The following is an 11,454-nucleotide window of genomic DNA, read 5'->3' as shown; positions in this document are numbered from 1 at the left end:
AGCGCTCAAGTTCTCAAGGCTGTATCTCCGAAACTATTACTCGTATCAACTTGAAAATTTAGAAAAAATTTCTACTATTCTACTATATTATTCGCAACACCATCACCTTCCAATGAATAATATTTGACCGAATAGACCACGTCCAGCAAGCAGTGAAGAAGTCTGGACTGTTGTATGGAACGACTTGGCACATTTTATGTCAATATCTTAAATAGAAAGCGTACAAAATACAGCTTGGGCGTTTCGCTTAATGTGCTTTTGAAAAGTTCCAAGAAGATCCGACGTTTTTAAGCCAAATTTTGTTAAGCAATGAGGACTATTTCTAGCTCAATGTGTATTTGAACAAGCAAAATTGTCACATTTGGAACGAAGAGCAGATTTAAGAGCTGTCTTTCCGTGCAGATAAAACAATGGTTCGTGGAATCATCGTTCCATATTTTTTCAAAATATTGCCGCTGAGAACGTAACCGTCAATGAAGATCGTTATCGTGCTAGGATAATCGACTATTTGATGCCGGAGATTGAAGCTCGGGATTTCGGCGACATTTGGTTTCAACAAGACGGCGCCATTTCCAAAACACCGCATCAATTAATGCATTTATTGAGAGAATACTTCGGTGAGTTTCACGTTTGAGACGGTCAATTGGCCACCAAGATCATGTGATATCACACCTTTAGACTTTTTCCTGTGGGGTTATGTAAGGTCTTAAGTCTATGCGGACAATGTGGCTTCGATTCAGGCTTTGGATCAAAACACCACGCGTTTTATTCGCCAGTTACTAATCGAAATACTCGAACAAGTCATCGACATCGTACTATACCAAACATTTACTCACATGTAGGGTCTGTGGGAAGACTAAACCTATAATCCCATTGGAAATGTCCTAGGTGAAAAGTAAAGATTGTGTTTGAACAGATTGTAACTTATCGAAATGGATTTGGTACCTAGGGTTCCACACCGCAGAGCCATATTGCAAAGAAGGTCTAACCAAAGTTTAAAAAGGAGTTTTAATATCATACGGATCTCTAAACGAAACTAAGAACACCTTTTGCTTTTAAAACCATGATATCAATATGAAGACTAAGATTAAACTTGGCGTCCATAGCAAATCCTAAATCAACAACAAAGCACTTGCTGTGCTTAAATTATTTATCTTAAAGAAAATGCCGAAAATCTGGTATGTATAATTCTTAAAAACAAAATTAATGAAAAAGACTATATTATTGTTGCTTATTTTTATGAAAATTCATCAGCACTAACAATAAAATACATATTTCATTCTCTCAACCCCTAAACATATGCTTCAGAAGCGCTACGGAATTGGCGAATGGCATGATTTGAATTCAACTCGTTCAGAAAGCTTGCTGCCACACTGCAACACGGCTAATTTCAACATTCTATTGTTCGAAGGTGTACAAGTGTAGGCCTAGTGATGTGGTTGTGGTTGCTTTTGTCTCTATATTATAACGGTTTTTGCCTACCACGCTTGTTGTTGTTTACTCTATGCAACAGCCCTTTTTGCTCGCCAGCGCGGCACTCGCAAATTTCATGCTTCTATGCAGCTTATGCACCTGAGGCCAATAATTACCCACGTTTTGATTATTTTGTTTTTCGTTTTATTAATTTTTTTTGCAAACATTTGTTTATGTGTTTTTTAGAGCAGAATTTTTTGCGCTTTTCACAACCTATTGTTGTGGCGTTCTCCGGCGTGTGTACATACATATGTATATATGTATTTTCTAGATAAAATATATATATATTTGTATATAAATTTTGCAAGTGCATTGTGTCGCTTTGAGTGAGACAGTGTTTTAATTTTCCTGTTGTTGCCACACTTTTTTATTTTTTGCATTTGTTTTTTCAATTTTAGCTAATTCACAGCGCTGAGAGCTCTTGTTTACCTTACATAGATATATGTATATGATATATATGTAAGTATATAAATATTTACGGTACACATATTTTAATTTAGATGCGCAAATTCATGCACTAATACACACGCACTCACACACACACAATTTTACATTTTCATTCTTTAATCTGGTATTTTGCCATATTTGGCTTTGAGTAAACACATAAAAAATCATCTTTATATATACATATATTCTCATATTATTTATCATTTCATTTTGGAACCACAGTTACACGGCTTAATAGACTCATTTGCTCAGCAACCACCGCATAATTATTACTGGAGAACACCTGTCGAGAATTTTTTACCGACAAACAATAGGTACAGTGCCTATTTATTGTTGTTGTTATTAAAGTGCGGTGGATAAATGTTTGTGGTTATTTTCTTTTATTCTTTAAAAAGCAGACCCGTGTGTGTCGTTGATGGGATTTTGTGCAGAAGCTTATTACAGTTATACTGACGTGAAGGGGAGATTACAGCAAGTGAATAGAGGCAATTTGTCCGCTGTCTGAACTATGTCAATGTCGTCGTATATCCCGTACAGCTCATCGTTCCATCGACATGATCGATGTTGCCAACGCGCAAAGGACCATAAATCTTCCGCAGAACCTTTCTCTCAAAAACTCTAGCTCATCATCACTGAGAAGTTTCGGAAAAATAAAGAACCAAATGCTTCAGGGACGTAGGCAAAGGGGGGTTTTAGGGGTTTCATATTTCAGCGATGAATCATTATTGGCGAAATTGCATAGTTCATTCGATAGTGTTTTAATTATCTTTTGAGATCGACACATGAAGCAAGGTCATTTCGAAGTTTCGTCAAATTTCGTGCGCCTGCTCGGAGTCCATCGGGGTCGCTAAGGAGAATCGAAAAATGCTATACATAGTACTTACGTACGACAACGTGTGACTCGTGTGCCTTGTGTCGAACAAATTAGCTTACGTGCTAATGTTGATAGCCAACTGTTCAACTGTCGTACAACCACGGAATAATTTATTTAATAATCCGTTTTTAATTCGATCAGAATTTTGATTGTACTACAATAGAATTGTTGTTCTTACTTCGAGTATTGTCCGCAAAACAGCGGTCGAAGGACAAGCTTCTGCCCTCGACCGTTCGACAATTTACGGTATCAAATCTACCGGTATCAGCTGTTCTCGATAAAAGAACGTTTTCGACTTTTTGTTCAAAGGAAAATTTGCTTAAGGAATTTATAACAATAGATATAATAGATTAGAAAATTGGTATTGAATTCCAAAGGTAGAAGTTAAATAACCAACCAACCAACAACCAATAAAAATAAATAGACAGACTTCTACTGCAAAGAAAATTGTTATGACATTAATTTCAAATTATATCATCTGAGAAAATTTTACCAGTTTGACTTTATTTTAGCTGCGTGCGCAACCCGCATTGATAAAATATTTTTACTAGATTGCGGCAACCTTCTTTTCTGTTCGCTTGACCTTAACCCAATTATTATATTTTTGAAAGCTTTTTATATACGAGGCGAGAAGTTTATCTGGCGGTTTTTGCTGTGGAACAAAATTAAACAGCAAATTTTTGAGAAGTAATTTGGAAAGTTTACGTACTTTCCCGAACACATGTATTTAAGTAGCACAAAGCTTTTAATAAAGATCGTGAAGTCATTGAAAACTTTTCTCAAACTAATTGTCCAACCACCGCTGTTAATGCTGATAGCATGAAGTAAAAGGAACTGTGTTTGAAAATCATCATGTTAACATCAGTGAGGCCGCATAATATAAGAGATGCTGAGAACATTTTATGGATCGTTTTAATACATTTTGCTTAATGTTTTGGGTATGAAAAGTATTAATGCTAGACTCGTAAGTAAAATTCATTTTTTTTTTGGCAAAAACGACGCCGAATAGAAGTCGCAAAAGATATGCTAGTAGCTGAAGGCCCTACATTCATTACTGGGATGGCGCTTCAAAAATGTGTCGACAACGAAAAAGCTATATTCGCTGAAGGCACTGAAGGCATTACAATCGAGGCTTTTGATAACTACATGGTATATTGGATTAAACAATACATGCTGCTAATAGTTAAAATGTGTTTTTTTTTTTCAAGGCGATGATAAAGCACTGTTTTGAAATGTTTGAAAATATAGGTTTGTTGTCAGTGCGGGTAAAATTTGATCAGTTAGTAGCATTAGAACACTATTAGTCAGTCAGATATAATAGAGTAGAATTATTGTATTGTACATTTTTTCGAAGTTTAAAGAGAATACGCTTTGCTACAGAGCGTTTTACTATATTGCAATGAAAATTCAAAGGTTTCAACCAAAGTTCATGGTTTCAGTAATTCTTTAAAATCCTTAACGGGTCAATTGTAAGTCCATATATTTTTTTTTGCATATGCCAAAATACAAGGAGCTTTCAACAAAATTTCAGTGTTAAAATGAAGGAAAAAATTAAGGCAAAAACCTGTTTGCCACCCTTTATAAAGTTAACACCTATTCAACATAATAAGACTTAGATTGACCAGAAACAATCTCCACAGATTTTTAAATCCTTACGCGTACAAAAAGCGGAGTTAAAATTTAAAAATATGATTAGCTATGAAACAGTAAGTGAAATGCGAATAAATAATGAAGTATTTAAGTTAGGAAAATAAACTTTATCCCGTAAAAGGTAATGGCACTTGACGAGAAGCAACTGCATTTAAGGGCGCCATCCAATGTACGATATGTACGCCTGCCTCTCAAGGAGTAGAGTGGCACACGGTGTAGCAGACGTTACGCAACACGAGAAAAGCCTATAAATTTACAGATTATTTGCATATTTCTATAAACTCTCGCGGCGGCAAGAACGTGAAAAATTGGCGGATGAGGTGCATTTGCGGATTGTACCGTTATGTGGATGGCATTTAGCGTAGAATTCAATTTGCGCAACTGAGCTTACGCCATTTTTACGCCACGCTGTGGGTCTTACCACACACCAGCGCCCCACTTTTCCCCCTCCCCGACTGAGAGTGGCAATTGCCTTGGCGGCTACAAATGTAAATCATGTGACATTAAGGCCGCATAAGACATGAGTATACGCTTATGCCGCACGAGCGCGTTCGTACATGCAACAACTGCTGTACCGCATTACCGCCGTAATGCCAACAAAGTGCCGTTCCCGGTGCGTGGCTTTCAGCTAAGCTGCAATGCAACAAAATGCGACGCCATGAAGCAGCCGTAGTGGCTTAAACGGAAGCCAGTTTTCGAAAAAATGTAAGAAATAACGGTAATGTTTTTCTATTTGTTATTATTGTTGCCTTTTGGATGTAAACTAAAAATAATAATTGTGCGGCTGACTAAGTGGTGTGGTGGCGGCCAGCTGCGCCGTTGCCTCTACTAAATTAATATTTTCGAAAAACAGCTGCGCTTCCGCAGAGACAATTTGTAACGATGGCAGGAAAGTGGTTTTCGGTTTTTGTGGAATTTTTTCTTCGCTTGTTGAATTACGCTTACGGTTAGTGGCTCGGCTAATACGCGGGGTGTTAAACACGGCTTAGCTTTATTTTATTGTGATTTTATTTATGTAGTTCTACTCCCGGTAAATGTAAATTAACTGTAAATACCAGCGAACAGGGGTGCTTAAGTGGCGCTTGAGTAAAGGTGCTTAATGTAAATATTATGCGTTATTAGTAATTTAATACAGTTAGGAAAGTTCGCCGGTGGTTTCATAGATCAACGAGTTTTTTACACAGCAAATTGATTATTGTTTGATAAAATGTTTTTTTAATAAAATATGGCTCAGCAGCAACAGAGTTTCTCAATTATGTATAACTCCCAAAGCAATCGTAGCGATTGCAGCAGCCATGGTAAAGGTAAAATACTTGTAGGTTTCAGTTTCTATTTTTAACAAGACCCTCAGAGTCGTGCATGAACACTTTGACAAAAAAGCACCCGAAAATTGTAATTGTAATATATTTATGCCAACGATTTTTCCAGCCCTCGAAACACTTTTCATAAGCACTTTTTGGGACAGCCTTCAGCTCCTTCAACGAATTTTGTTTTATCTCTTCGATCGACTGAAAACGAGTTCCACGGAGCGGCAATTTTCCTTTGGGGAACAAGAAAAAACCATACAGAGCCAAATGTGGTGAATACGGTAGTTGTTCGATGGTATTCATTGCATTTTTGGCGTTAAATTCGGCCACAATCGTAGCTCGATGCGATGGTGCAGTATCATAGTGTAAAATCCATGAATTGTTCTTCCACAATTCGCCTGTTTTCGACGTTCTCATGCAAACGCTTTAATACGGCCAAACAGGACTTGACATTGACCATCTGCTCCTCCGGAATAAATTCCTGACGTTGTTTATTTGTTGACTTGTTTGCATGTCAAACTCCCATAACCCATTGCCTCATCGGCAGATCTGCTTAAAGCACTCTTTTTGAAAAAATTTCAGCTTCATCGAGACGAGTTGCGCAAGGACGCTTTTCGAGCTCTCTTGCCATCTCTCTAACATTTGCCTGACGATGTTTAAGCACCAAATCCTTCAATTTTTCAATATTTTCATCAGTTGAAGAGGTCGAAGTTCGTCCATAACGAGGCATGTCTTCAGCGATCTCTCGACCGTCTTTGAAGGCTTTGTACCATACGTAGGCTTATGTTTTTGACAAAACTGTATCAATGTAAGCCTTTTCCAACATTCGCAACGATTCCGCACTCGAAATTTGCCTAAGAATATAAATATAGCCTAAGAACTGAATCCGTGAGGAAATTGAAGTTCGAATTTTGGCTAAAAATTAAAATGGTAAATCGCATTAACTTCGCGTGAATTATTACGAGTACCATTTGAAGATATTCCATATTAGATGGTCTCATTGAATATGTAGAAACGAGATCTGGATCCAGTTTTTACTTGATTTGGTTGGAAAAGTTAATCCAGATTATTTTGATATCTTAACTTGTTAGATTTTGAAGGTACGAGATTTGTTCAAAAAGTATCGTGAATATCATTAATATTTCTTAAGAAATTATTTATTTATTCATAAATATATATTTTGTCCAATTCATAGTAATAACACTCAGAAATTTCAGTTTTGCCAGCAGTTTTTCCTTTTCTCAAATCACTTGAAAAAGTAATTTTTGTGATTTCGTTTAGCTCCTCATTCATTGCAGTCGCCTTTTCATGGGCCTTTTCAATTTTAGAAACACATAAAGTCACAGGAGGCTAGGTTTGGGGAATACGGCAATTAACGACGCGTGGGCAGGGGCGTTATCATGATCCAAAAGCCAATTTTTGTTCTTCGATAAATCCGGGAGTTTCTGTAAAACTATTAGTAAACCTTCACAATCAACATGACTTGTCGCGGTGTTTTCGGTCTCAGCTCGTGCGGCAGTTTCCATTGTCATGATTGAGCTTTTGTTTCCACGCTATAAATCCATGGCTCGTTACCAGTTATGACCCTCTGGAGCAGATCTGGATAGACGCGGACTGAGTCCAACATCTCTTGAGCCATGTCAACGCGACCGGATTGTAGTCAAAAGTGAGCAATTTGAGCACGAACTTCGCGGCAACCCGACTCATACCCAAATCATTGCTTAAAATCGATTGGTACGAAACAAACGATATTTTCAGTTCCTCAGCAAATTTCTCTAATCATTTCATTAATGTTATCGGCTTTTTTTGATGTGCTAGAGCACCCTTGTCGAAAATCGAATACCCATAGCCCGCAAATATGCAAAATTCGCGATACTTTTTGTACAATCTGCGTAATTTCATCCTGAATCACTCGTAGATACCTTCTTTCCTACAGGCAAACAACTGTGGAAGTCGATTTCCACAGGTTCTCATGAATAATGACTTGATGCCAGGTCCCCACTATACGGTGGATGCCTAGGATGGGTCAGTATCGGTGTGAGCATCCTGGCATTGTCTTGATACACAACACAATCGAACGGGAGACTCCTTGTCTGAAACCCTGGTATCGAACAGCTCGGGGAGGCCTTTTTCGGCCGTATTAGCTTTGCGGGGATATCAAGTTCAAACGCAACGCCACAGAAACAGTTCCTTTTCGTGCTGTCAAAGTCGGCTCTCTATTTTTACGAGGCTTTTCCAACATTTGGCGCATGGTCGATAGTAAGTAGGACTAAAGCCACACTGACAAGGTCCAATCAGTTTGTTGACGGTGGGCTTCAGGCTTTCACACACTATGACCGATAAGACCATATATGCGATATTAAGGAGGCTTATCCCACGGGAATTGGCGCAGATTGTGGGGTCTTCCTTTTTGTGGAATGGGCAGAGCAAACTTAGGTTCCAATCGTCCTGCATGCTTTCATACGACCATATCTTGCAAGGCATCTGACATAGCACCTTGAACAGCTTTGAACAGCTCGTCTGGTAGTCCATCCACTATGTTATTCTTCGGCCGGGTAGTTACTATTCTAAGCTCATCATACTCGGGCAATGGAACTCTTATTCCACCGTTTCGCTGTCGGTTGTGATATTAGCTGCTCGACGTCGTACCTTTCCTGTGTTAGTTGACGGGCTGTACAGAGGCATGTGCGTAACTTCGCTATAACAAGGTTGTGCCGGTGTGAAGTCCTAGAACCGTACGCACGTTAAGGATACTGGAAACGTGTAGTCCATTAATCACAATATGTCTGATCTGATTACAAACTTATTGATCCAGAGACATTCAAATTTCTTGATGAATTTTCTTATGTTGGAATCGAGTACTAGAGACAACCATACTTCAGAACCCTGCGAAGTCGATCAGCCTCAACCGATTTTGGAGAGATTTCGCCATGGAAGCTGAATTTATGAAATATTATTTGATTTAAAAAGCGGATACACCGCTTATATAAGAATGTTTCTAACTTTCAAGTACTCATTAAATAATAATTTTCCGTTTTTGGCAATTATAAAATGTATTTTAAATATTCCCTACATAAGCTACCCATTCCAATAACTTGACTACGACTCCTTCAGCTTCATTCAACATTGAGCTATTTACACAATGAATTTCATTTATCATCCCTTACTCTCTGCAGCCGGAAGTAGTTCACTTACAAATCTTAGTATATAATCTCTCGAATCTGAACACAATAGCATTACATATTAAATAACTGTAAAAATAATACCGCTCATTGCATTTTGAATTGCTAATGCATAGAATTTATGAAGTAGACGAAATTTTCAAGCAATCAAACAAACGCCATCGCTTCGGGGTGGCACCAGTCAGCCAGCAAGCCACTAAGCCAGCGAGCAGACCGCAAAGGATACTCACAGCGACCAGCACAGCAGAGGGGTGCAAAGCGGATAAGAGGATAATTTCACACGATTGCTTTTGTTATGCGCAACAGTAACGAAAACGTTCGGTTTATGAGAAAGCGTTCAGTATTTTTATGGGAGCAGATAGCGGATAAGGCGGCAGCAAATTATGCATTGACGGTTTATAAATTGAATTAAATTGTTAAATGAATGGCGAGCAAGTGAATGATGATTTTTACAGCGACCAGGCGATTGTTTAGATAACTCGCAGCAATGCTAGGAAATGAATTTTGATTTAATTTCGTTGAACAGTAAGTTGTATGTTGGGTACAGACGATGACAGCAACGGGATTACATTTCCAAAAGAATATTTTTCATTTCACGAAAATTTTGGGTGTGTGCTAGCAGCGAGATTATGATTCTTAAAATACAAAGAGTGAATGGAATTTATTTTACAGTTTTGTTTTTAGTTTCTACTTTCCTCTTGTAATAATTCAATGAGACCAATATTTTCTGAGTACTGCTGGTGTCAGCTAACTGCCACAAAGCATCTGGAAAAATACCTTCCTAACTAAATATGAGTCCGCGATAATAGCGATCCTTCTAAAAATCATTAACAAAGAGGACGTATTTTGGGATAATTATAATCCATATCTATTAAGCATAGTTAGTCTAAAAATGAAAATATGGCTGGACCAGATAAAACTTCTAAATTAGTTTCTTAGTAACTTCATTAGGTTCTTTCGTAAAAATTCCAATCCCAAACACACCTTAAATTTTGAGTTTTAACTCCAGCTTCAGACCTTCTGACTATTGCAGGGTTTTCCTGACCGAGGTTGCAGCCATTAAGCTAGCAATAGATTTCCTGTTTTGGAATGCAGCCTCCTTCAGAGAAGTGACCAACCACTGCGATATCAGCGACGATACTAGCCTTGAACTTATTAATAGTGCGCTCAAGGCTAGCCAAGGAGTGCCTCGAGTGTCTTTGTGATAAGACTGGTATGGGTTCCAGGCCACTGCGAAATGGCAAGAAATTGTAAAGCTAGAACCACTATCGGTAGAATGGAAGCGTCTCGGTGCTCCCTCTTGCGTTCTACTACTAGATAGCTTGGCACCGCGGAAGCTTGCACTGTCGCAAAATCATTTTGGTCCAAGATCGATTGCAAGAAATCTAGTAATCTCTTTGCTCTCTGTATGGCTAACCTATTCCTAGAAGGGGGACTTTTAACAGGTCATTGCTCTATTGGCGTCCACGCAGTAAGACTGGGTATTCTACCAGGCGCCATCTGCAAAAGTTGCATTGAAGAAGATGAGGCGGAAACAACTCTACACTTCCTTCTTAAATGTCCTGCGCTTGGGAGTCATACATATACCAGTTCACGTGTGATCTTTAATCATCCATCTAAAGTAATCAGTTTAGGAACAAAAAATTGTATTACCAAACTCCTTAGAAATTTATCTTAGAGACGGGAATAACTGACATAGAACCAGAAAAGGAATTTTCAGAGCGAAGTCTCCAAAATTGATGGTTTATTTCGCGTATATACAGACAGATGGAGCTGGCTAAATTGACTCAGTAACGACTAAAGGTGAAGGCCAATTCTGCCTCGTATTCGTCCAGAGAGGCTCTGAGTTTGGTCAACTTGTCTACTTCTTTGTTGCTCAAAATATTCAAGTAACTGTGAACCAAAATTATAGACAATTTGAGCTCACCTGGCAGGGAAATTAAAGCCTTGCTGTAACTATTGACTTGGTTGGAACTAATCTTTAGCATCGACAAAGCCGGCAATGTCCCTGGTTGTTCATGTATATGGCGGCTTTATGATGCTCCTATGGTTATTCAATTGTGTGAGTTTTGTGGACGGCTACAAGAGGTATTTCAAGATGCTTTGAGCATGCCTTCCCTTCTACTACGCAGCCAACATTGGGCTCGTCGGTATAGATTGAGGTATTAAATCCCGCCTGTTGATATCAAACCTGAATCTGAATAATGGTGAATATTTTCTTCTTTATTGGCGGAGTCTGCGCTTACGAGAGTAAAGCCGACTTTTAAATCGGGTTGTTTTTTACGTGACGGGTTCCAAACCCAGCGCACAACCATGGGGAGGAATGTTTCGCCTTCTTACTTTAGCTCGCCTACAAAAGGATGTTTTTTGGCTACTCAGAGGATACTCGATCTGAGACCTGAAGTCTTGAGCTACTTGAACCATATATAAAAGAATCGTGTCTGGCCACTCCCAAGTGAATGGCATTAAGAAATATTTTCCAATTTTCCCCAATCTGGAAAAATTAGAACGAACTATGTAT

This window comes from Bactrocera tryoni, chromosome 3 (assembly GCF_016617805.1).
Source record: "Bactrocera tryoni isolate S06 chromosome 3, CSIRO_BtryS06_freeze2, whole genome shotgun sequence".
NCBI classification, from domain to species: domain Eukaryota; kingdom Metazoa; phylum Arthropoda; class Insecta; order Diptera; family Tephritidae; genus Bactrocera; species Bactrocera tryoni.
Note: the sequence above shows the minus strand (reverse complement) of the source record.